The sequence below is a fragment of the Onychomys torridus genome, chromosome 10 (genome assembly GCF_903995425.1).
Source record: "Onychomys torridus chromosome 10, mOncTor1.1, whole genome shotgun sequence".
Classification (NCBI taxonomy): domain Eukaryota; kingdom Metazoa; phylum Chordata; class Mammalia; order Rodentia; family Cricetidae; genus Onychomys; species Onychomys torridus.
The window spans coordinates 71,794,927-71,820,379 of record NC_050452.1 but is presented as its reverse complement, the minus strand read 5'-3'; the positions used below and the strand labels follow the sequence as shown (position 1 = coordinate 71,820,379).

General features: G+C 41.1%; 1 long non-coding RNA gene across 1 annotated transcript; it reads right to left on the bottom strand.

Moving 5' to 3' along the window:
* Positions 1 to 364: 364 nt before the first annotated feature.
* LOC118592268 lies at positions 365 to 25,453 on the bottom strand. The gene is made up of 3 exons (XR_004946060.1): positions 25,142 to 25,453; positions 1,646 to 1,758; positions 365 to 568 (listed from the first exon to the last, which is right to left on the bottom strand). It is a non-coding gene; the product is annotated as an uncharacterized LOC118592268 (long non-coding RNA).

Sequence of the window (25,453 nt, the reverse complement as noted above, 5' to 3'; positions counted from 1 at the left end):
ACCTTCACCTGTTGAGTTGGCCCCAGAAACTTAAAAATTGGATATTCTGTATTTTCCCTTCTTCTGGATGATTCGATATAATGGAAGAAACCAAAGAAAAATAACAAACTATTATCATATGGTAAAATCATAGTTGGACATATTCAGTTAGGAGAGCCAAGAGAAGCCACCAACAGCGCATTGGAAAGAGGTCAGAGGAGGTCAGAACTTGTCAGTGATGGGCTGGAGTGCCATAGGCTGCTGACCTGGTGCTGTACATAACAGGTTGGTTGTTTTTATTTAGTTTGCTGCAAACCATTAGGGATGTAAACTTTTTAAAGAGATTGTAAAATTCTAATCCCAAGAAAAATTCTTTTTTTTTTTTTTAACTTCCAAGTATTTTTTATTTTGACTTGGGTTGTTTAGAAGGATGAGAAAATGTCTGGAGAACATTCACAGCTCTTCGACCCCTTTCTTGGAGCAGCCAGATAACATCTGATGCTACTTTTAAGGATGAGCCAGAATTCACTTGGTGGCTGGATGGTCTTAACACAGCAGCACTGTGAGGAAAGGTGTCCAGGGCGGGCATCTAGGGAGGGGGTATAGACAAAGGAGGAGATCAGCTGGAACTGGATTGTGAAGTGTACTGAATACAGTCTGCAAACTTACCATTTCTAAGTTTCCGTTATACATTCATTTATTTGGATTTAACTCTACGTAGATGGTCACAGTCTATGTTTGTGGGGAAATAAGTACCAGCAACTCACAGTGGGTAAACTATCAACATTTTTTTAAATAAAGTCTTTATTGGTAAAAAAGATTTACATAACATACAATTTGCCCCTTTGTACAACTCGATGATTTTTAATGTAGCATATTCTGAAGCGATCACCACTTTCAAGTTTAGAATGTTCTGACAACATGATAGACATGTGTAATGTACTACAATCATATTCACCTCATGCCACCCTTTTCACAGCACTGCTGCTGACCCCCTTCTTGTCAGCTAGTCCCCTCCAATTTCCCCCTGTGTGTGTGTGTGTGTGTGTGTGTGTGTGTGTGTGTGTGCATGTGTGTGCATATGTGTTTACAAATTCGTGGCCAGCCTTGACAGCCGTATATAAGGTAACGAGTTGAGTGACAGAGGCAGGCACAGTGGAGAAGAACTTTGGGACAATAAACCTGGAAGGAGTAGCTTAGGAGACACAGGAGAGGACGTATTTGAGTGATCTAAGAATGGAATAAACTAGATACAGAAATGAGAAGTGAACTTAGAAGATTGAGCTTTCTGATAGGGTTGGCCTAGGTGGTTGATCGACCAAAAATTGAAATGAGTGTAAGAGAGATGAGTTTAATTAAGGACATACTGAGTTTGAGATGCCTGGGGGACATTCGAGGAGCTGGGGACAAAAATAATGTTAAACATTCAAGAAAAAATCCTGAGGAGACTGAGAAAAGGGATGCTCAGAAATAGAAGTTGTCTGGAGAAAAGTGATGATGTATAATCTTAGCTAATAAGAGGAGGGTATGCCAGCGTGCAGGCTCCTACCTCAACCTCCCAAACCCTTACAACGGGCATTTTTAAGCAGCCCTTTTCTCTTGTAAAGGCAGTGTTGGTAAGGGAACGGTATTGAGGTCCTTGTGCTGTTTTAGGGGTGCAGCTTACCTTTCCAGTAAATGATGAGGTAAGCCCACATCAACCTCCTTCCCCCTGTTGGGGTCTGCATTAAGAGTACAGAATTTGAAAGCCTTGGTGGTGGTATCCCTGTAATCCGACACCTAGAAAAGGCAGGAAGACCACAATTCAGAGCCCACCTGAGCTACACAGCACGACCCTGTCTAAAATTAATTAAATAAAGTAAAATCTCAAAAGTGTGTCTAAAAAATGTTTATCATTGAGCTAGACAGTGAAAAAGTTTTAAATAGCTCAATAGGACTGAAGAGATGGCTGAGCAGGTAAAGGAGCTTGCTGCCAAGCCAGATGGCCTGAGTTCAAGCCCTAGTACCTGCCTGGTAGAAAGTGAGAAACAACTCCCACAAGTTGTCCTGAACCTCCACATGCACACCTTGAAATGACATACCCCAAAACACAAATGTTGTAGAGAAAAGTCACTAAATAATGTTTGGTGTATATATATATAAAATGATCAAAATTGCTTACAAAAATATTTTTAATAATAAAAAAGATAACTGTGGGGGAAAACAGGTTGTGTTTACGTGTATACCCACATACTGTCCCAATTTTCTGTATCTTATGTGTATAAAAATATTTAAGACCAATTCCCTTACAGAATTTCAACTATGTATCGACTATTGTAACCATGCTGTGTGCACTGGCAGTAACTGAAATCTGTGCCTTTTACCAGTATTTCCCTTTTCTGCTGCTCTTGGAAACTACCATTCCACGTTGCTTCCATGAGTTCCACACTTTCAGATTCCACACTTAACTGGGACCATGTAGTCTTATGTACCTGATTTATTTCACTTAATGAGACAACACATTAATACCACAAATCACAGGACTTCCTTCTTTTCAGAAGCTGTTTAACATGTTTTCCTCTCCATTTTCAAGATGTTGCATGGCTTTTTCTGGGTAAGCATAAACAAATGCTTGTTCACCCTAACTAGGGCACATCCCAAAGAAACGGTTCTACCCAATGTCTACCTTAGTGGATCAGTGAGTTTAGTGGAGCGTGGTATACAACTCCATCACAGAAAAGCCCATCATAGCATGGGTGAAGACTCATGGGAGCTGTATCCCTGGAGCCCCCTCCAGAGCTACAGGCAACTCATTCTGCTGGAGACATTAATGCTTATGTGGGGAGCGGCCTTGCCACCTCACCAGCTTCGTGAGCAGGAAGCTGCATGTGCTTCTGTTCTCACTGCAGAGAAGAGTTCAGTGGGGAAACGCCCACACAACTGTCCATTCATCCCTCTGGCCCTAAATTCTTCACCCTCTCTTTCACAACATTGCCTGAGCTTAGACGGCGGTGCTGTAGATGTGTGATGACTTTTCTTCCCAGACACAGTTGCGCACTGGCCCTTGGTACCACAGCAGCAGCCGCTTATTCCCTGCAGGAATCGCAGGCTGAGCTGGAAGCGCCCATCTCCTGGCTAGCTTGATTTATCCATATCTGGCAACCAAAAGATGGTTTGCATCTTTGGTTATATCTTTGGTATGCAGTCAACAACTGTGGCAAATAATAGCCTTTATGGTTTGTGAAGCCTCCCCCACCAACAGCTCAAAGGGAAACCAACCATCCTTGACAATGGGATTTTCCATTCAATAACCTTATGGCTCCTGGGAGTGCCTTATCATCTCCTTAACTGCCATTTTTACAGTCCTTACAGCTGCTCTTTTTAAATCTTTTAAATTAAATACTCAAAGGCTAATACTATGTAATGAAACCTCTTTACAGAAGGTGGCAGGATCTTCACCTGAAGGCCTGTCATTACCCATTACAAATGAGAGTGTCTTAGATGGCTAACAGGTCATTTAGGAATCAGTCTACCAGTGCAGGAAACTATCCCATCACTTATGTCAGTTGTCTTGAAAGGAGCAATGCTGGGTACCCAGATGGGGACTTTATACATCTGGTCCTGCGTGTCATTGCTGTGAGCCCTCCAGCTTCCTCATCCTGTGGCATCGATGTCACTGTGGGCTTCTGCACATTTCCCACCCCTGCTGGTTACTTTGTTGGTTTTGTTTGGTTTGGGGGTTGGTTTTGGGTTTGGTTTTGGCTTTTTTGTTTGTTTAGTTGGTTGGTTTTTGGTTTTTTGGGACACAGTTTCTCTGTGTAGCCTTGTCTATCTTGGAACTCACTCTGTAGACCAGGCTGGCCTCAAACTCACAGAGATCCACCTCCCTCTGCCTCTTGAGTGCTGGGATTAAAGACGTGCACCACCACTACTAAGGGTCACCCAGCTAAGGGTCAAGGAAACGCAAAGCTGAGCTATAGCCTGCCATACCTGCCACTAGAGCCAGCTCCCTGGTTCTGATAGGCTCTAGAACAACACCCTGACCTTTGCCTTTCCATCCAGCTGCTGCAGGGGCCCCAAGCTGGATGAACAATCTTACTCTACTTTCTTGCACAGGAGAAACGTATACTGCATTCTTTGGAGCATGACTGCCCATCCCTGTGGTAAGCTTAATTTTTCCACCTTCACCATCTTATCACTTATGCTTTGTGTACATTATTTAGGCTTTTAAGCATTCAGAAGCTCACTAGCACTACATTTGGTATTCTGTTAATTTTTTCATAGGAACTCCAGCTCAGTACTTAAAACATCACATTTGCCTTCAAGTGACCTGGACAGACTTCTTTGCCCTTCTCTCATATCCCAAGAGCTTTAGTGCCATACAAAACAAACTTATGTGCCAATCTAAATCATTAGATCCACCAAGGGTTCTCCTACCTCCTAAAGATTGTGTCCTACCATAAAAGGAGCTCCAGAAATGCTTTTTCCATCTTCACCCACACTGTTGCGGGCTTCTCCGTGATGGAGTTGTATACTCACAGGCTCAGAGTCCCCAGTTTTCTGCTGACCCAATCTCTTTCTAGCTGTCCTGTGAACATCTGTGGCGTCCAAACATCTCTCTCATGCCCAGTTTCCTTGCTACTGCCTATCCTTTCTATCCTGTGTCTTCCATTTCCTGAGAATTACGGAGAGCTCAACCAGTGATAACTTAGTGTCTCTAAGGGCTCACTTGAACCTTCTCTTTCATATTGCTTCAGGCTGTGTAGTATATTACAGACCAACCCCATCTATCCCCATACGGCTCAGCCTCGTAAGCCATCTTGTGCAAGGCTTTTCGTTCTTTAAACGTTTTACCCCCAATTAAAGGAGTTTAAATGCCGAGTGTTTCCTGATGATCGTGGATTCTTACACTGAACCATTATTAAAGCCCCAGCCTGCATGCTTGAATCATGGATTTTCCCTTCCTCTCTATTAAAAGTTGGATTGGAGGGTATCTCCTACCTCGCTGCCTCCCTCTTCACTGTCTAATTCTTTCCTGGGTCCCAAGTTTCTGGATCAGAAAGCACCCTTTAGCTCTAGCTTGTACTGGTTCCCTTGCACCCTGCCAGCTGTACCAAATGGCAAGCTAGCACTTCCTCCCCATATTTCCTTTTCCCACCTTCCCTGCCAAATCAGAGCCCAGTGCAGAAAGGAAAGCATCTGCGTGCTTCTCCTGCTGTGATCCTGCCCTTACATGGGCAGACTCGTCCTGCAAACAGCTTCGCCTCAACTGCACATGTCTTGTTGGCCACTGCAAAGGCCACACAACAGCCATCACAGCTCGCTTAGAATCTTGTCCCGTATGTTCAACCCTAGGCAATTACAGTGTATTCTCTAATCCCTCAGCGGTTTGGGAGATAGTTGTAAAATGGACCCCATCCAACAAGGATGCATACTAGCACATACCATATAGGGAAGAGTCACTTCAACGTTACCCCAAAGGAAGATGCACTTTCAGACAGCTCAGCTTTGGCAGCATGTTCTATCAGGGAGCATGCAACTACTTCAACAGCAAGGAGGTACACCATGCTGTGCCACAGAGGATAAGGACTGTATCAGGATTACTCCACAGACACTGCCCTCAGCTCAGCCTCTATCACTGGTTATAGGAGGCAAGCAAACACCGCCGCCGCCACCGCCGCCACCACCACCACCACCCCAGCAGCTCATCTTCGGTTCTGTCAGTCCCTGCCCAGGTACCAGTTGTATTGTATGACTTTTCCTGGGGAGACCTAAACAAATACCTCTTCATCAGGATGGCACCAATGGCAAACCAAAGAAACTATTCCATCCAAGTCTAGCTGCATCACCAGCAGACTCCCCCTGTGCCATACACACACACACACACACACACACACACACACACACACACACACACGCCAGTGATAACTCATAAAAGCTACATCCTGGAGCTCCCTCCACATCTTGTTGCAACAAGCCTTGCCTTCTACAGTCTCCCCAACATGTAAATGTGGGGAAGGGCTTTGTAAATCTTATAACTTTCTGAGCTTCTTCCAGAAGAGAATATTTCTTCAGAGGAGTAGACACTTATCTTGGATATTGTGAATTATAATGCAGCAAACATGGGGATATAGATAACCTTGAGAGACAGATTTCATTATCTTTAGATACCCAAAAGATTCAGTAGGATTGCTGGATCCTATGGTAGTTACAGTTTTGTTTTGTTTTCATTACGGGATTGAATTAGGACTGTAGTTGGGTGAGGTTTGTTCTGTTTTGTTTTGTTTTGTTTTTAACTCTTATTCTTTTGGGGCCTACCACCCAGCTCCAAAATAAACATACGGAGATTTATTCTTATTTATGAATGCCTGGCCTTAGCTTGGCTTGTTTCTAGCAAGCTTTTCTTAAATTATCCAGTCCACCTTTTGCCTCTGGGCTTTATGCTGGCCCCTGATGTCCTTCTCTCCTCCTTTTATCTTTCTCTGTTCTCTATTCCCTTCTTTCCTTCTTACTCTGTTGTTGGTTGTGTGGCTGGGTGGCTGGCCCCTGATGTCCTTCTCTCCTCCTTTCTCCATCCTCCCACTCCATAGATTGTTTCTCAGTGTGTTTTGTCAGTCAGCTCTGTTGATTGCTTTGTTATGCAGAAACTTTCAGTTAGAAGCAATCCCATGTCTCATTTTTGTTTTGATGCCTGAGGGATCACATATTTAAAAAAAACAAAACAAAACAAAAACCTATTACCTATGAGCAAGAGAGATGGCTCAGTGGTAACGAGGATGAGATCAATTCTCAGCACCCACACTGGACAGCTCACAACTGCCTACACACACACACACACACACACACACACACACACACACACACACACACTTGAGATCTCATGCCTTTGCTTGGGAATCACACACACCTTTAATCCCAGGAAGTGATGTCTGGGCAGAGAAAGGTGTATAAAGGCATGAGGAAACAGGAACTTACTCTCTTTAGGCTGAGGATTTCGTACAGGTAAGAACTAGTGGCTGGCTGTTATGCTTCTCTGATTTTTCAGCTCTCACCCTGATATCTGGCTCTGGGTTTTTTATTAAAAGACCATCTAAGATTTGAACAACATTTAAAGAGCTTTTAAACAGGCGAAGACATCACATGTAAGATTGTTTATTAAGATGCCTCAGCTTCTAGCAAAAAAAAAAAAAAAAAATGGGAAACTGGTTATTACTGGCTAAAAACATTCTTTTTTTCAGTTTGAACATGACAACATGTTTGAGATGTGATTAAGCCCATGTTGGTCACATCTGTAGTCCTACTACTTGAGAGCCTGGGGCAAGAGGGGTGCTATGAGTCCCATCAGCCAGGACTACAGAGAAGGACCCTATCTGAAAAAGAATAGTTCCGGAACCCAGCACACCATAATCCTCCTGTGTACTCATTCTGTACTAGTTTGGGATGCAGGGGTTAGCTGAGGACTTCGGCCTTGAAGGAGCTCTTTTGAAGTTGAGATTATGTACATTTTTCCTGATGATCTTTATATTGGTTTTATATTGTAGAACCTGATAACAAGGCTACTTTGACTCTGGCATAGCTCCATGAGACTTGTATGTCTATCATTGTGTAGTCTATTTCTAGTGGCCACAAGTTACCTTTCCTCTATATAAAATATAATGAGCTTTGCCTGTTTTCTTCCAATATCAAGCTCTCCCACCTCTGCTCCCAGCAAGAGAGCTTAATTGAAAATAATTGCAATTGAAATACACCCTCATTTAAACATCACATGCTGCCTTATGAAAGTGTCTTCTAGCATCAGTGATGCAGCTCCTTAAACTACACAAAAATAATCTACCTTGTAAAATACATAGTCAGGAGGCTGGAACCATGCTCTGAGGTCCTGGTAAGGAGCTGCAGCCTAACAACTCAAATGTAACTTTGGAGTCCAACAACAGCCCAGTCTCAGCCAACTATGAGCAGCCAGGCTTCAGCCAACCTAGAGCTTCCAAATGACCAGACCATGTCCCAACAAGGCAAAGGGCAGAACCAATCATGCTAATTCTGTGCATCCTTTCACCTCTATAAATAACGCGTGCTATTCCCGAGTGGGGTAACTGGGCCTTTTGTGCTTCTGAGTTCTTTCCAATTCTTGATTCGTTCTTAACTCAAATTTCCCTGGTAAGTTTCAAATGGCAAAAACATCTCCTTTAACAATTCTTAAGTTGAAATAAAGTCTCTTTTTGCAGTGTCTTATTTGGAGTAAGTTATATGAGACACACAGTCAAGAAAATAGCATCAAATTAAACCAAAATAAAGCAGAAGGAATTAATGCAAACAAAGGTGGTGCCCGATGAGTAAGAAGGATTGGTGAGATGACCCAGTAGGTGAGGTACTGATGAGCTGAGTTCCATTCCCAGGACCCACATGGTGAGAGGAGAGAACCAACTCCCTCAAGTTGTCTTCTAACCTCCACATTATGTTGTGGCATGCACATCCACAGACATAAGCATACACACATTAAATGTAAATTAAAAAAAAAAAACACTTTAAATCAGTTTTTAAGAAAAACAGAACTGGGAAAAAATCTAAAAAGCTGATTCCTAAGACTAAAACAGTCTACCCAGCCCATGGTCTTAGTGCTAGAAAAAGCATAAATATTAATTAGGAAGTAATAGAAATGAACATAATTAACATCATATGGTAGGGTTTTGTACAACCTCATACAAATGCAACTCAAATCCTGGATAAAATGAATGACTTCAATACAAGTTAGCAAATTGATTCATAAGATCTACATAGATTACTAAGCTTATATAATAGTAAGACACTGTCTCAAATTAGTGCTGATCAAGGTCACTAAATCATTTTAGAATATGAAGAAAGAAGAAATGCTATCACACACAATGTAAGAAGCTAACATGATGTGGCCATTAAAATCTAATCGAATACAGCATAGAAATTATGGGAGTGCCTGCCTTAGTCACTGATCTGTTGCTGTGAAGGGACCATGACCAAGGTGACTCTCACAAGAGAAAGCATTTCCTTGGGGGCTTGCTTACAGTTTCAGAGGCTTAATACATCATCACCGTCATGGTGGGGAGTGGGCATGCCGGCAGGTGCTGAAGCAGTAACTGGGAAAGACTCTGGGTCTGGTGTGGGCTTTCGAAACCTTGAAGTCCACCCCTAGTGACACACTTCCTCCAACAAGGCCACACCTCCTAATCTTTCTCAAATAATGCCACTCCCAGATGACTAAGCATTAAAATATATAAGGGGGGGCATTCTTATTCAAATCACTGAAATACCACTTACATAATTGTGGCAAAGCTCCAAAATGATTCAGTCATGTATTAAAATAACATATGACAACTTATTTAAGGAATGCAAGGTAATGTTGGAAAGGATGTCATATAGAATGTTGGTAGGCAGATAAGATAATCACCTCTGTAGATCAGTGACATCAAAAGAACCATAGAGAGAGGCATTGTATTGATCTTTGGTGGGCAGCATATGGAAACCATGAAAGTAGATTCTGTTCCTTCCTTTCTTCATGTGAGAAAATATCTGGCAGACGCAGCTTGAGTACTTACTGTGGTGCTTGGTTTATAAGGGGACATTCTCCACCATGGCAGAAAGCCATGGCAGTGGGAGTTGAGGCAGCTGGTCACGTGGCGTCTGTGGCTAGGAAACAGGCATGAATGCTGGTGTCCCATTAGTAATGCTAATGCCCTCTTAGGTTGTTTTGTCTCTTTTTTATTTGATTGGGGACCCCAGCCATGGGGTGGTACTACCTGAATGAAGGCTGCCTCTACTCCCCAGAAGAACCCTTATAGACACACCACAAGTATGTCTCCTAGGTGATTACAGACCCTGTCAGTCTGACAATGAGAATTAACCATTGCATGGATGCCGAAGTCATAAAATGTTGATTGATAACTTGGCTATTATAAATGTAGAATGTAGATATGTTCAAGATACCATAAAAAGATGAAAAGACAAAAAGACTAGTTGGGGGAAATATTTTTCTGTTTGACCAAAATTAAAACGCAGCCTGTGTAGAGCCAGATGTGCCATGTGCTGCAGTCAGAGCCGAGGCAGGGACAAGAAAACCCTGAAGCTTGCAGGCCACGTGCACACACCTTTATCACATATGTAACCAATCGCATTACATTAGAAAACTAATTCCTAGCATCGTCATCATGATTATTATTATACTATGCAAGTTTATTATTAGTCACATCAGATAACACTTGCTTGGAACTAAATTTCACTTGTAATGGAAAAATCAAGTTGAAATTCTAAGCATATTACATTAAAGCTCAATCCAAGCACAGTGTGTGGGCTAATTGTGCTTTTCATAGTCAGTGAGCTAAGTCAATCTAAAAATTGCTAAGCAGGAAATGAGAACATGTTGAGCTGCCTGTGGCACAAACGCCTGAGTCAGCACATGTTACCACGCCAGCCTACGTGCAGCATGCCAGCGTCATTTGGCTTGTGGCCATCACAATTTAACACCTTCATCCATGCTCAAAGTGGCCTTCTTCCTTAAAGTTAGCGGTCATTTTAACACACATTTGAAGGTAATGTGGTCTTGACATTTTCTTGGACATAATAATTAGATGAATGGGCCCTGACTTAGTAATGCTTCTGTATGAAGGGAAACATCACATACGGAAAACTTTTAGGGAGAAAAATGACTGCATTTTCCAAGCACAGTTTTAAGCAAGTGTGACTGGTTATTGCTGAGTCCCTTGACCTGTTCCAGCAATGGACCTCACTGGGGCCTGGAAGGAAAGGCAGACAGACAGACACACCGAAAAGCCAGAGTCAGGTGGACTGGGCTTTATGGTGGAGAAACTGCAGACTTGGGAAGCAGAGTGTGTTTATTATATACAGTTGGACCAAGAGGCACATGGAGGTGGGGTTATTACATACAGGTCAACAAGGAGGAGGGCTTAGCTAATCTCAATAGGCTGTCTCTGCAGGGAGTCATCTTCAGCTCCTACATTTCCAGGGGGAGGAAGCTATGGTGACATTTTCTATACATTCTGTCAACATTTACACTCAGATCCCCTAGGAAGGCTTTGCTATCCTTCTGAGCCTCACCCTGGGCGGAGGGGTGGGGGTGAGTGTGGGGTGGGGATCTGTGTCATTCCCATGAGGCTGAAGTTTGGAGTCCTTGTCATGACCTTGGCTTACGTGAGGGCGATGCATCACTTGTCTGAATATATCTCATATTTATAGTTCAATTTATTTTATCTTAATCGCCACCACGATTACATCTTTATTCATTTTGATTGACTATCTACTCCAAGTTAAATACCAAAGTATATACACATTCTTTGACTTAACTATCGATATTAAAATATTTATAATGTGAAAAAATAGGAAAGAAGATGAGGAGTAATATTTTTAAGAGCTAGGACATGTATTTATATTCTTCATATACAAGTATCTTCTATATATCAATCAGAAGAATGCTGACAGGTAAATAAGAAATACTAGACAAAAAAAAAATCAAAGTTATCAGAACAAGAAATAGAAATGGCCAAAAATACAGTGAGCAGCAAACTAGTGTGTGTAGTAGTAAGTAAAGAAATATAAAGCAAATATTCATTTTAATAAAGATAAATTTATAAAATCTAAAGTTGACTACAGTTGAGTAAAATTGCTCTCAAATTCATATAGTGCAAATGTAGACAGCTACACTTTTTCTGAAATGCTCTCTGGCAATAGAATAAGGGCCTTAACATTGTTATAATTGAGATGGTAGTCTCACTCTTATGAATTGAGTGAACAATTAGAAATATACCCATGAGCCATACATGAGTGTTTTTAAAGTGCTGGGCTGGGGATGCAGCGAGGGTGGTAGGGTTGTCGCCCAGCACACAAGGAGGGCTGTGCCTTTATTTCACTTTGATGTTGATTGCCAGTCCTTCCTGCCTCTCAACTGGCAGAAAAAGGACTTTGAAGAATCACCTCCCGTAATTTAGTGGGGCAACCAAAGAAGCCTGGGGCTAGTGTGATATTTTTGCTCTTTTTAGGTAACATCTTTCTTTCTTTGTAGCTGTTTGTGGGTCACCTCATGTAACCTAGTAATTTCAAAGCATTGTCTGGCCATGTCCAGATGTAAGATCCCTGTCATTTACTTTGCCAAAAGCATGGTTGCTCCTTTCTGTGTGCATCTGCAGGTCTTCTGGTCATCTAGAGTAGCCTTTACATTATGTATCTGCTCTTCTCCTTTGTTAGGTCCTCTAGTGTGTGAGCTCGTCATCTTCTCTCTCTCTTCTCTCCACTGTGGAATCTCTCGTGTAAATCCTCATTACCAATTTAATCTTCCAGAATCAAGTCTTTTCCACTGTCAGTGTGGTTTGAATTCTCTGGCTGCATTTTGTATCATTAAAAATGTTTTATTTGTAATATCCTATTTCTATTTTTGGGTTTCTTTTTAAAATTTCCATTTACTACATATGTATGCATATATGTGCATGTGTGCATGTGCTTATGTGCTGCCATGGTGCATAGGCAGATGTCAGCGAACAACTTGTGAGAGTCAGAGTCAGTTCTTCCACCATATGGGTTCCAGCAACTCAGCTCAGGTTGTCAGGCTTGGAGGCAAGTTGCTTCTACTTGTTAAGACATCTTGCCATCCACTAACATTTCTTTAGAAAAATTCCATTTAGTATATATTCATTGTGCATAGTACTTACATATGGACTTTTATTTTGGTTTTTCTTTTAGACAGGGTTTCTCTGTGTAGCCTTGGCCGTCCTATAACTCACTGTAGACCAGGCTGGCCTTGAACTCAGCGATCCACCTGCCTCTGCCTCCTGAGTGCTGGATTATACACATGCACCATCACTGCCCAGCTCACTTTTAAATTATTTGTTTTTATTCTATGTGCATTGGTATTTTGCCTACATGTATATCTGTGTGAGGATGTTGGATCTCCTAGAACTAGAGTTATGGACAGTTGTGAGCTGCCATGTGGTTGCCAAGAATTGAACGTAGGATCTCTGGAAGAGCAGCCAGGGCTCTTAACTGTTAAACCATCTCTCCAGTCCCAAATTATGTTTAATTATGTGTATGTATGTGTGTCTGAGTGTGGGTGTGTGCATGTGGACAGGTGCCTGAGGAGGCTGGAAGAGGACAGGATCCCATGAGGCTGGAGTACAAAAGGTAGTGAGCCACCTGACGGCCGCTAGGAACCGAACTCTGCTTCTCTCCAAGAGCAGTATGAGTTCTCAGCAGCTGAGCCGTGTCTCCAGTCCTCTTTTTAGACGTACAGAATGTACTTTGAGCATGTTTCCCTTCTATAAATTCTCCCTTTCCCTTCCCTCCTTTCCCTTTATCAGTTTTCTTGTTCTGATAAACAGTCTTGTTTCTACTTTGATGGCTACATACATGGTTTTCTGTATCTATGTAAAATCTAGAAACCACAAATTAGAGAAAATATTCAGTATTTGTCTTTCCAATCTGACTGACTTAGCTTCACATGACCATTTTCAGTTGTATCCTTCTTCCTGAAAATGACATAACTTAGTTCTTCTTTATGGCTGAAAATAATTTTCATTATGCATATTCACCACATTTTCAGTAGCTGCTCCTCTGTGGTCACATGATACCTAGGTTGATACTATAACTTAATAATTGAACAGTGATGCACAAGTATCTCTGTGATATGTTGACTTGCAATGCTTTGGGGAAATATCCAGGACTGGAATAGCTGGGTCACATGGAAGATCTATTTTAGTGTTCTGAGGAACTTCCATATTGACATCCATAATGGCTGGACTAGTTTACAGTCTTACCAGCAGTGTATAATGACTTCCTTTTCCACATCCTCCCCAGCATGTACTGTTGTTTTCTTAATGACCACCATGCTGACTGAGGTGAGAGAGAATCTCACTGTGGTTTTACCTTGAGTTCTCATCGTGACTGGTAATAAAAATGCTTAATATTCATGTTTATTGGCTGTTTCTACTTCATTCTTTGTGGACTACCCATTTCATTAGCCCATTGACTGGGTTGATTCGTTTTTGTTATTGTCCTTAATATAATATTTTTAATTAATAATTTGATAATTCTCTGAGTAACTAAAGTCCTACTTGCAAAGTCCTTGCTTAGGCTGGTAAGATGGCTCAGAAGTAAAGGCCTGATCAAACCTGATGACTCGAGATCAATCCTGGAACACATAAAGGCTGTGGGAAGCACGGAGGTCTTTGTGCTCATAGATCGCACTAGAGGAGCCTGGAATGCTATTCCTTCAAGGGAAGGAGTGCATAACCTGTAATCCACCCAGAGGGCTGGGAGCAGGCATGTTTTATAGCCTAGTGACCTTTGCACTATCTGGATTCTCCTCCCAGACCCTTATCAAAGCTCATTTTTCTCAGTCAGGCTGCAGAACCTATCATGATGGAAGTTGTCACATGTACTTTTATAAAGACTTTCAATGTGGTCATTCTCATATTTATTTAGCTTACTTTGTTCCTCAAGGAGATTTATATGTGCTTTATTATACACATGGAATTAATTGATACCAGAAAAGTTTTTACCAAATTGTGCTGTGCTTAAATATACCTAAAATAAACTTATTGGGGTCAGACTCCAGCGGTTGAACCAATACAGGCTACTTAGTCATGCTGAAACAAACCAGCTTCTTCTCTCCAGCCGCCACTCTGCTGACAGTGGAGGTTGCAGATAACCCTGCAAGAGGAGAGAGGAGAGACAAGTCCACGGAGTGGTCCTCCGACCTTCACATATGCATGGAGGTGCGTGTACACACACACACACACACACACACACACACACACACACACACACATCAAAAAGCAATGATGTGTTTTAAAAAGGAAAGCCTTGTTTATCTTGTCTTGAAATATGTTCCCTTCTTTTACCGTTAGCCATTTCAGAGCTCCCTATGGAGTTTCTATACAGGATATGGTTTCATTCTTCCATTTTACAGCTATACATCTGTAGAATATACATGGCTTTAACGAAACTTATTAAGACTGTAAGTAGCAAGGTGTATGTGTCATGGCACATGGCCATTGTCCCAGATACTGAGGAAACTAAGACAAGATTGCTTGATCCTGGGAGTTCAAATGAGCAATATAGTAAGACTGTGTAGTTCAGTAGTGAATGCCCTGGACTTGGTCTCCAGCTCCAGGAGAACCAGAGAAATTAGCCTCCCCATGGTGTCTTTTGGATACTGTAGCAGTATGTAGTATGTGATGGTATTTCCTTTGCCTTGTTCTGTGGCTACTTCATAGGCTCCATGTTGGCTTTTTGTTGTTGTTGTTGTTTTGTTTTGTTTTGTTTTGTTTTGGTCCTTTATTCAGCTTCCCATAAGAGTCTGCAATCCTGGTGTTTGCCAACAGAGAATGTCTTCCTCAGTCCCCGCCCATCCACGTGTCTACCACTTTATTAGTAAGATAAATAAACAACAGAATGACTACACTGAAACTCTTTATAAAAGTACATGTGACACCTTCCATCACGATAGGTTCTGCAGATTGGGAAAAAAATGAGCTTTGATAAGGGTCTGGGGGAGAATCCAGTGTGGTCTCTGCCACACAGATAATGCAATATTAAACATGCCTGCTTCCATGTACACCAGGCACCATTCACTGCAGTTCTGCTTGGCCAGATTTGCCTATGTTATGGTGAATTAATGAAGCAGGCAGAAAAATGATAATTCCTGGCCAGAAACTTACCCTCTGCCTTCTCCTATCTAACATCCTATACTATATTTCTCAATGTCCAGTCCCTGCCTTTGGCTCTCCTATTTTTCTGGAGTTCATCTCTCCACAGAACCATGGAGAGTCAGAGGGAAGAGAGAAGAAACACTGGCTGGTAGATCTCCAGCTGCCTCAGAAAGGACAGACTACCAGGAAAGTGATGGACATAAGGTTTCTAGCTCACACAGCCCCTTTTTCCAAGGCAGGGGGCAAAGAGAGAGATCTTACTTACCGTAGTTCCCTTCCGACAATCCCTAAGACAAAGCTTGAAGATCTTTGGAGCGAGGCCTGGCCTACTTCACTGAACCACACATCTCAAAATTTTTGTTGACAGACATGTATCAATGTGTTGTTTTCATTGTGGTTGTTTTTAGTGTATGACTGAGGACTGAAGGTAGTTTCCTTTGACAAAATTAAGAATCTAGAAGAATGTCTAAACTTTCAGGAACTCACAGTTGCATTGAATTTATAACTAGCCTCAGGGATCCATTATGCCAACTGTAGTGGAAACAATGGATTCTGCTGGGTCAGCTAGAACCAGGAGAGAGTTAAGTCGAAAAGGACAAACAAACAAGGCCAGTACAGTAGGATAGGGCAACACCTTTGTTAGTGCTTGAGTGGAAAACTGTCCCGTTTTCATTGTCTAAGCCATATTCTTACATATTCAAACTTACAAGAAAATAGAAATGTTGCCAAGGCTAACCAGCTGTTATCAATATAATAATGGCTTCATTAAAGCAAGTCTGCTGTTTGCAACATAGTAAGTCATTTTAATCTAATTTTAAAATGAGAATTTATATACAGAAATAGTTCGTATCTTGTATTGTGCAGACCTGGTCTCTAGGCCATGACACTACTGTGAGGTGGTGTCATTTTTGAAAGAGGTAGACCTAATGGCGGTCAGTTAGGTTATCAAAGGTGGAGATTTGAGGTGGAGATCTGAACCCCGGGTGCTTTCCCATTTCTCTGCTTCTCAGATGACATGAGATAAACAGGCCCACTGTTCTACACACACAACCAACATGATGTAACGTGTTGCCGTAGGCCCAAAGCAACAGGGTCACATGAATATGGACTGAAGCTCAGTCAAATTAAACTTACTTCATATAAGTTGGTAGTCTTAGGTATTTAGCTATAAAAACAGAAACCTCTCTCTCTCTCTCTCTCTCTCTCTCTCTCTCTCTCTCTCTCTCACACACACACACACACACACACACACACATCATTGACAAAGAATACAGCAATTGTGTTTGTTTTTTTATATTTAAAAACTGTTGAGAGATATTTGAAAACAGCTTCAAGAGCTTTCCTCAGATTCTTCGTACAATTGCTTGGTCTTTGTGCATGTGCACACAAACATGTGTATGGGTGTTATGTTTCCTTTTGAATTATAACGTGAAATTTAAAAACATCAGGCATAGGGCATGGAAGGCTTGGGGTGCACACCTTTAATCCCAAAACTTGGGAGGCAGAGGCAGGCAGATCTCTGTGAGTATAAGGCTGCAAACTCTACATAGTGAGACCTTGCCTCAAAAATAAAACAAACAAACAAAAAAACCATCAAAGATGAAGCAGCAAACAAACAAAAAACATTCAGTGGACCTTTCAAAGAAGATGCCTGCTGATGTCTGCAACTGAGCAGCACGATTATGGAGATATATTTGCTGTCGTGGAACTACTGAAGCGTTCAAGCCATGGTGGCTAGGGAGTCCACTGCTCTTTGTGGAACAGAGACATCTCCCCAAACACTAAGTTATTTTTTTCATCTCAAACAGTTTGCCCTTCTGGAACCAATGTGAAAGGTCTGTGAAACACACAATAACTTTTATTGATTCTATGCTTTCAAGTTGAAGCATATATTTTCAATCTAACAATCTTATTTATGGAATTTTTCATCATGACTTTTCTTACAGCTTCTAAATTAGGAATGCTCTGACTCTCATCAGAGATGTAAACCAAACCTATTTCTATGTAGGAATTCTAGGAAATCATGAATCAGAGAGTCAGGCCATTATAGAGTTGCCAAATATATTCTTGTGTTTAATTTCAGTATACTTGAGGCTGAATTATATAGGCACCTTTAAAAAGCACAAGCCAACAACCACATTCTAGTAACTATAAATCGTAGTAACACACAAGCATCCTGGATAAACAGCCTGGTTAACAGAGTTAGCTATGAAACATTTATTTCTAGAAAAGGCCTCTCAGACAGACTGATTAGCCTGGACCCAGAAGACCAAAGCCTGAAACTAATAGAACCGAGAACTGTAATGAAATGAAGTCCACTGGTACTGTGGATCTTCCAGCTACTAACGTTCAGTGGAGTCTGCTATGCACTGTATGAAGGAGGATGAGACATATATCATCAGTATTTCATTAATTAGTATATTGTAGGGTCTCTGCAGACACCAGTGCTGGCAGGGGAACTATCCACACAAGGCAAGAAGGAAATCTGATTCTACATGACTTGGTTAAGCAGGTGTCAGGTCAAACTTTTAGGTATTTATGTGAAGTACAATTATGGGAAAAACAATTATCTCAATCCCATGTGCACAATAAAGCTTAAGGTCTGACTACATTGAAACTCTTTTGCAAATTACTTGTGACGTCTTCCATAAGAATGAGTTATATAGCTTAAAGATCTAGGGGGAGGATCTGGTCTGGTCAAGGTCATTGTAGAGGTCGCCAAGCTACAAAGTATATGTGACATCTCCCCTAAGGATGTATTCTAATGATTGAGAAACAAAGCTAAAGATAAAGGTCTAGGAGGGAGAGTCTGGGATAAGCATAATAGTCTGGGCGATTCAGATGTGGCTGAGCCCTACAGACAGCACAGATCACCAGGCTGTTAACTATATCCACTCCAGGATTCTGGGTGGAAAACAGGCATACAGCTCCTCTATGGAGGAGACAAACTGGAAGCATTTATCTAATTATTCTTTATCAACAAAAGATTGGAAGTCAGATATTGGGTTAAGAACCAGGTGATCAGAGAAGCGGAGAAGCCATCAATGACCTCCTCTCTCTTCCATTCCTCCATCCAAAAGGTCTGAGATCCACTCTCAGCCCTGACTTACTACTTCATGTCTGTCTATCTGTCCTTAGTCCTCCAAAACCTCTATGGTTAATTTTGGTCAGCTAGTAGCTAGCTCTGCCCTCTGATTCAAAACAAACCTTATTGTCAGAATGCAATCAAAATGTTACATGATATTTCCTCCTTTTTGTCTAAATAAAAAGGGAAGGTTTTAACTATAACAGAATAAAACTATATTCAATAAGAACAAATATGAGGTAAGAATTACATTCACAATGTCCAGTCCATTTCAGAGAAAACACTCTATTATCTATCCTAATTTGGTGAATCCAAAGTTTGTACCAAATACACTTTCCATCCTAACTTGTATTACCAACCCAAAACTATCCTTTTATGTCTCTCAACCTTACACTCTTTACACTTCTTTTGTGAGTTTCTTTTCTGAATTTGTTAACAAGGGAAACTATAATTATTAACTATCTAGTCTTCAACTCCATCAGAGACCTGAGGAGGATATATTACCTGAGTAAACAGGAAGTACAGAGCAAACAACTTCCAGACCTAAGAAATGACAGAAACAGCTGGCTGCCTGGTCAGTCACCAAAGGTTCCTCTATAACATTGGGACATCCATCTTCAGCCTACTGGCCTAGAATACCTGACAGACTTTTCTGTGAAGCAGGAATTTTGAAGGATTGTCCTGCTTTGTCTTGGCAAAGATTGGCAGTCACTTTCTTTTGTGTCCTGCTTGTCTAGTATGGGCAGCACACTGTCAGCAGTTACAGCAAGGGCAGTTTCTTGCCCAGTGACTAACTTTTGCCACAAAGAAAGTAAACTCCATATAGAGTTTTTTCAATGCCTATCATCTTCTCTGATGTAGATTGGTGCTGCCAGGAGCAGACATGTCTCATTGTCATAAAAAGCTTTATATTATTAAAAACATCTCAAATGCCATATTCTGTAGATCTCTGGAGTGTATGAAGACCACCTATCTATCTAAAATATATCTGTTTGACCTTGAAAACATATCAAACATGACTACAAATTTGATTGTAATAGGTGACTAAATACCAACATGTACTTCTTTATTATCCTAAATAGTTTGTAATAATAACTTTCAAAGACTAGAAATTTATATTATATTGTTAAATGAGCTGCACAGGTACAATACCTTAAACAAGAGTAGAAATGTATGTACAGTATGTTCTAACAAAAATAACCTTAAATTTGTATCAATATACAAAAATATCTGAAGAGTAAAAACATATATACAGTATAACAAAAATAACCTCAAATTTGTATCAATATACAAAAATCCATACCAATGTGAAGCTTTTCTGTGTCCTGCACAGCTGCTTATAAAATAATAACTCCAAAGCTTATATTAATTATAACTGATCGGCCATTAGCTCAGGCTTATTACTGACTAGTTTTTACACTTAAATTAATCCATAATTCTTATTTATGTTTAGCCACATGGCTTGGTACCTTTTCTCAGTTCTGCCTTGTCATCTTGCCTCCTCTGTGTCTGGCTGGCGACTCCTGACTCTGACTTCCTTTTCCCAGAATTCTCCTTGTCTGCTTATCTGGCCTATACTTCCTACCTGGCTACTGGCCAATCAGCATTTTATTTATTAACCAGTCAGAGCAACACACATTCACAGCATATTCCCATAGCATACCCTTTTATTGTATCATTTCTATATTCCCCCTTTATCTTTTCAGAATGAGATCCCTGAATCTAATCTCCTTTATTCAGCTTTTTTCCTGACCATTACCAATAGCAACTTGTAACCACCACCCCCCCAAATGATGACAAATATCCACTGAATGACCAAAAAACATTCACCCCACCTCTTGGGAATGTGGGCATTGTGTTCCCTAGATTGCTTACTATTGTCTGGGGAGGGGGTATGACAACTGCATCTCTGGGGACCCTGGAAAATTGAAATAATGGTCAAGTCCTAGGAGAGCTAGCTGTATTGTTTGTTGCCATCTCTGTGTAGTGGGAAAGTGTAGGGCTTATCTGAAGTCCTGGCTGGAGTAATGCATGAGGCTGGACATCTCAGCTGGCCACCTTGAAATTGTCCAGAGCAGTTTGTAGCCCAAAGCCAATCTTTGGGTGGTATTTGTCAACTTAGAGGCATTGCCATGATCCATGTGGAATCGTCATTTGTGGGACCCCATCCTCCTTTTGGAGACTTCCAGAGTTACTGTTAGGAATGGTCACAGTTCACTGCAGAAAACTTAAACATTTTAAATGTCATATGCAGCAGATCTTGAAAAGGTTAAAGGACCACAAGTTGTTAAGTACATACAGAGTACACAAACTTAGTTCCTAGTTACCTGATAGAGACTCAGACCCAAAATTATGTATGGGAAGCTAGATGAAGCATTTTCTAGAATTAGTTAGTACTCTATATGACTATTAATATCACAACAGAAAGCTTAAATATATATATATTAATCTTATAAATTTTGAGATAATATTTATATCTTAAGAAAAGTTTTAAAGAGTGAAAATAAAACGAAAGAATTATGAGTTTAGTGTCGATAGAATAGTCCCTTAATTCTGGTTTTTCTTTTGTCCCATATCAGGTGGCTCTTCTGACATGAGATAGATTTTAGATTTTCCTTTAACAAGCATGGTTAGGTTTAGAGAAGGAGAGAGCCATGCTCCAATGCCAAAGTCAGCTTTAAGTTTTAATTGAACTGGGGCTACAAAAAGACAATTTGCTTTATATGTCTATAGAGAACAGCAAGAAACAAATATTTGAGAAAATTTATGAATTGTATCCTTTTGGAAATGTGATATACCATTAGGCCAATTTACTTATTTTCTTGGGACATTTTCTCTGGATGATTCGTCCATTTTCTTCAGATGTCTCATTTGTCCAGTGGTCTTTAGATGCCTTAGTTGGATACTTTCATTCTCCTGGAAAGATGAAAACAAAACCCTGTCCCAACCCTAACTTTGGGGAGTTTCCTTTTTGACAAGTTATATCTGATCAAATGAAAAGCATTTGTTAGTCTTATATGTCAGTTTAGATTGAATGGTTACACTATTTGATAAACTATTGCATCTTCTAATCAAGAGGTCTCTCCTGTTCAAATCTTTATCAATTTTGATGGTATCCATAGCTTTTCTTCTCCAGTGGAAACAAAAGCAAAACCTCTTCCCCAATGTAACACATTTTAGAAGTTACTTCTTCTACCCAAGCATCATCATAAGCATGAGATTCAATATCAGCTGTATTTCTAATCCATTCATCTTTAAGTGCTGATCTTGCCTTTAAAGGTCTGATCACCCTTTTACATTCTGAATTAGCATCTTTCAAAAGCCAAAGATTCAATTAATATTCATTTAACTTCTGGATCTGATATCATTCTATTTACAGCTGAAGTCAATCTTTGTAAAAAACCAGTGGCGGCTTCTTTGAAGCCTTGTATAATTTTAGTAAATGGCTCAGACCTCTTTCCTGATTCTTCAATATTGTCTCAATAATTCAAAGCTGCTGTATAGCATAAGACCAAAGTGTGATCATCAAATGTAATCTGTCTTTCCACATCAGCATAGAGGCCCTCACCAAGCATTTGGTCTTGGAAAATCTCATAACCTCTAATCCTATCTCATTCAATGGCCCCAGCTTCGTCTCTCCACCAGGTTCTCTACTGTAACTCAGGACCAGCTTCCAATACTGCTGTAACCACATCTTTCAAGTCTTGTGGAATAATTCTGTTCCAAGTGGCCCATGAATTTAACATCTGCTTCACAAAAGGTGATTGCATACCATATGAAACCATTGCTTCCTTAAATCTCTGCAAATCTAACATTTCTATAGGATCCCAGTTAACTTCTGAATAGTCTTGGGAATGCCTATCATCTGGTAGTTGTTCTTGAATAGTAACTTAATAGTAAATTAAGTTTGTTTTCTAATAACCTTGGGCCTCTCTTCAGTTTCATAATGCAGTGGTGCAGTGGTTTCTGCTCTAAACTCCTTTGTGTGTAAATATTTTTCTTAATTTCATTAGTATGTCTTTCTTAGGATTGTATCTTGTCAGTCAGCTTTTTTTTTTTTTGTATTTGGCATCAATATCAACTTTTTTTAGGGATAAAACATGAATTACCAAACTGATAATGATTTATAATTAACATTATGTAAATCCCAGCTAAGTTAATTATCCCTTCATTTAGTTTTTCCATTTTCAAACCATCCATTGTGGAATCATACAGAGACCTAACATCGTCTTCCATCAAAATATTGTTTTCCATTTTTAATGTGAGAAAAAAAACTAAAAAAACAAACAAACAAAAAAAACCCCAAAAACTAATTGCCCCCCCCCTTGGGAATTCCCAGTTGCCTCACTAGATCTGATGACGATGACAGTGACGTGTGAGGCTGGCTGTCGCTGTGCAGCACAGTCGGTGGAGAACACAGTCAGTGCACAGCCTGGCTGAGCGCAGCTGCAGCTGCTAGTGTGTAGCTGTGAGCTGACAGTGTGTGGTGGTTGCGACAACAATAGAAGCCTGAGCAGATGTAGAGGTGGCTAACAGTGTGGTAGCCTGAGGAGGGAGTCCAGGTCTCATGGAGAGGGCCAGTGGTCTGAAAAGCAGACACAGGGGAACACGCAGAAGTGTGGGGGAGCTAACTCCAGCATCTGGGGCCCAGGCACATGTGGAGTTTGGCCACTGCTGGAGACTGTTGTAGAAAGGCTACAAGAGGAAATCCCAGAGGGCTTGGGGCAGGAGAGGAAAGTCGGCCAGTGGTGGCAGCAGCTTTGACTGTGGCTCCTGTGGCTCCAAGCCAGGGCCGAGTGGCTGACTCATGACTTTGTGCCCCAGGTTGGACACCAGGTGAAGTGTTTATCCAGTTATTCCAGTTATTCTTTATTAATACAACATTGGCAGTCAAGAACCAGAATGATCAGAGAAATGGCAGAGAAGCCATCAGTGATCTCCTACCTCTCCCATCCCTCCATCCAAAAGGCCCAAGGTCCTCTCTAAGACCCGCCCTACTACTTCTTGTCTCTCTATCTGTCCTCAGTCCTTCAAAACCTCTATGGTTAATTTTGTTTGCCCTCTAATTCAAAACAAACTTTACTGTCAGAACGCGATCAAAATATCACACAACACAACCCTGTGTGTTTAACCTTCCTGGCTTCCCTAGTGCTTATCTGTGAGCAAGCACAAGGACTTCTTGTCCTCTACAGTATATCACACTACCAGAAATCATTCTGGAGAGGCATCAGCAACCCAAGCTGATAAAAATCCTTGTTCCTGATGGGGGGGGAAGTGCATCCCATTAATCCCAGCACTCAGGAGGCAGGGACAGGAGGATTTCTGAGTTTGAGGTGTTGTTAGGTAGAGCTGTTACACAGAGAAACCCTGTGTGGAAAAACAAAAACAAACATCCTTGGTCTTGGGTGGACTCTTACCTTCCAGTGAGAAATGCAGAGCTATAAACAATAAGTAGTGCACATATAACTTACGTAGCATGTCAGAAAGTGACACGTCCTAAGGAAAAACAGACTATGCTTAGAGGGATTAGAAATTGGTTTCTATTTTAAATGAGGGCATTGTTGTAGGTTTTTATTGAAAATGTGGTACATGAACTAGGATTTGAAGACAAGACCAGATCATAAGCTCTGATGCCATTTGGAGAGAGTGCTTTGGACAGAAAAGTTGATGCATGAGCCCTTCGTTAAGAACATGCCTGGGGGGTGGAGGGTTAAGAAGGACAGGGGACCTGAAATGGAAATCCAGAATTTATGACATCTAGACCTCTGCATGTATGCAATCACTGCAGATGTAAATAAGCCAGAGAAGAAAAGAGGGCTGAGGACACTTCAAGAATAAGAGTTGGATCAAGGATTGGTGACACACATCTTGGATCCCAGTCCTCAGGAAGCTGAGGCAGGAGAAGCACATGGGTGCCGCTGGGAACAGAACCCCGAACCCCGGCCGTCTGTATAAGCAGTAAGTGCTCTTAACGACTGAGCCACCTCTCCAAGCCCCAGATAACACCTTTTAGTTCTGCTTCACATGGCAGAATCAGAGAACGTTCTTCCTTGGGCCTTTTATAAGGACATTAATCCCATTTTGTGAGAGTGGAGGCCTCCAGATTTAATCACTACCAAAAGACCTTTCCTCTTAATGTTATCACATTTGGTTTCAATATATGATGCCGGGGAGAAGGGGCTGATGACGACAGACACACAGATATATTCAGATCACATGAAACAGTTGTCTGGGGTATAACAAAGTGGACTGGACAGATACTGTACAATTTCCAGGTAAATAAACAGCGCATTTGAAATCAGGTCCTCTGGAATTGCAATATGTGCTCTTAGCCACTGAACTTTCTCTTCAGCTCCTAGAATAGTAATCAAATCTAAAATTTACGTCTTTTCCTTCCTTTTTAAACACTTACCACTCTGAGCAACAGCGATGAAATAACTTGTTAAGCTTCGTTTAGGGCTGAAAACTGGACCCCACAAAGAACTAATACAGTCCCTATATTTTACATAGAGAGCCATTAGTGAAAACTCGCCTAAGTCTTTTTTACAATTTGGACAAACAGCAGATCACTTAGATTTTGTTGTTGTTGTTACTAATCAAAGGATACAAATTCACAGAGATCTGCCTGCCTCTGCTGTGATTGAAGGCGCGGGTCGCCACACCCTGCTTTCTTTTTGTTAGCCCAGGAACCGGGGCACCAACCTTGGCTGGTCACCGGACCTTC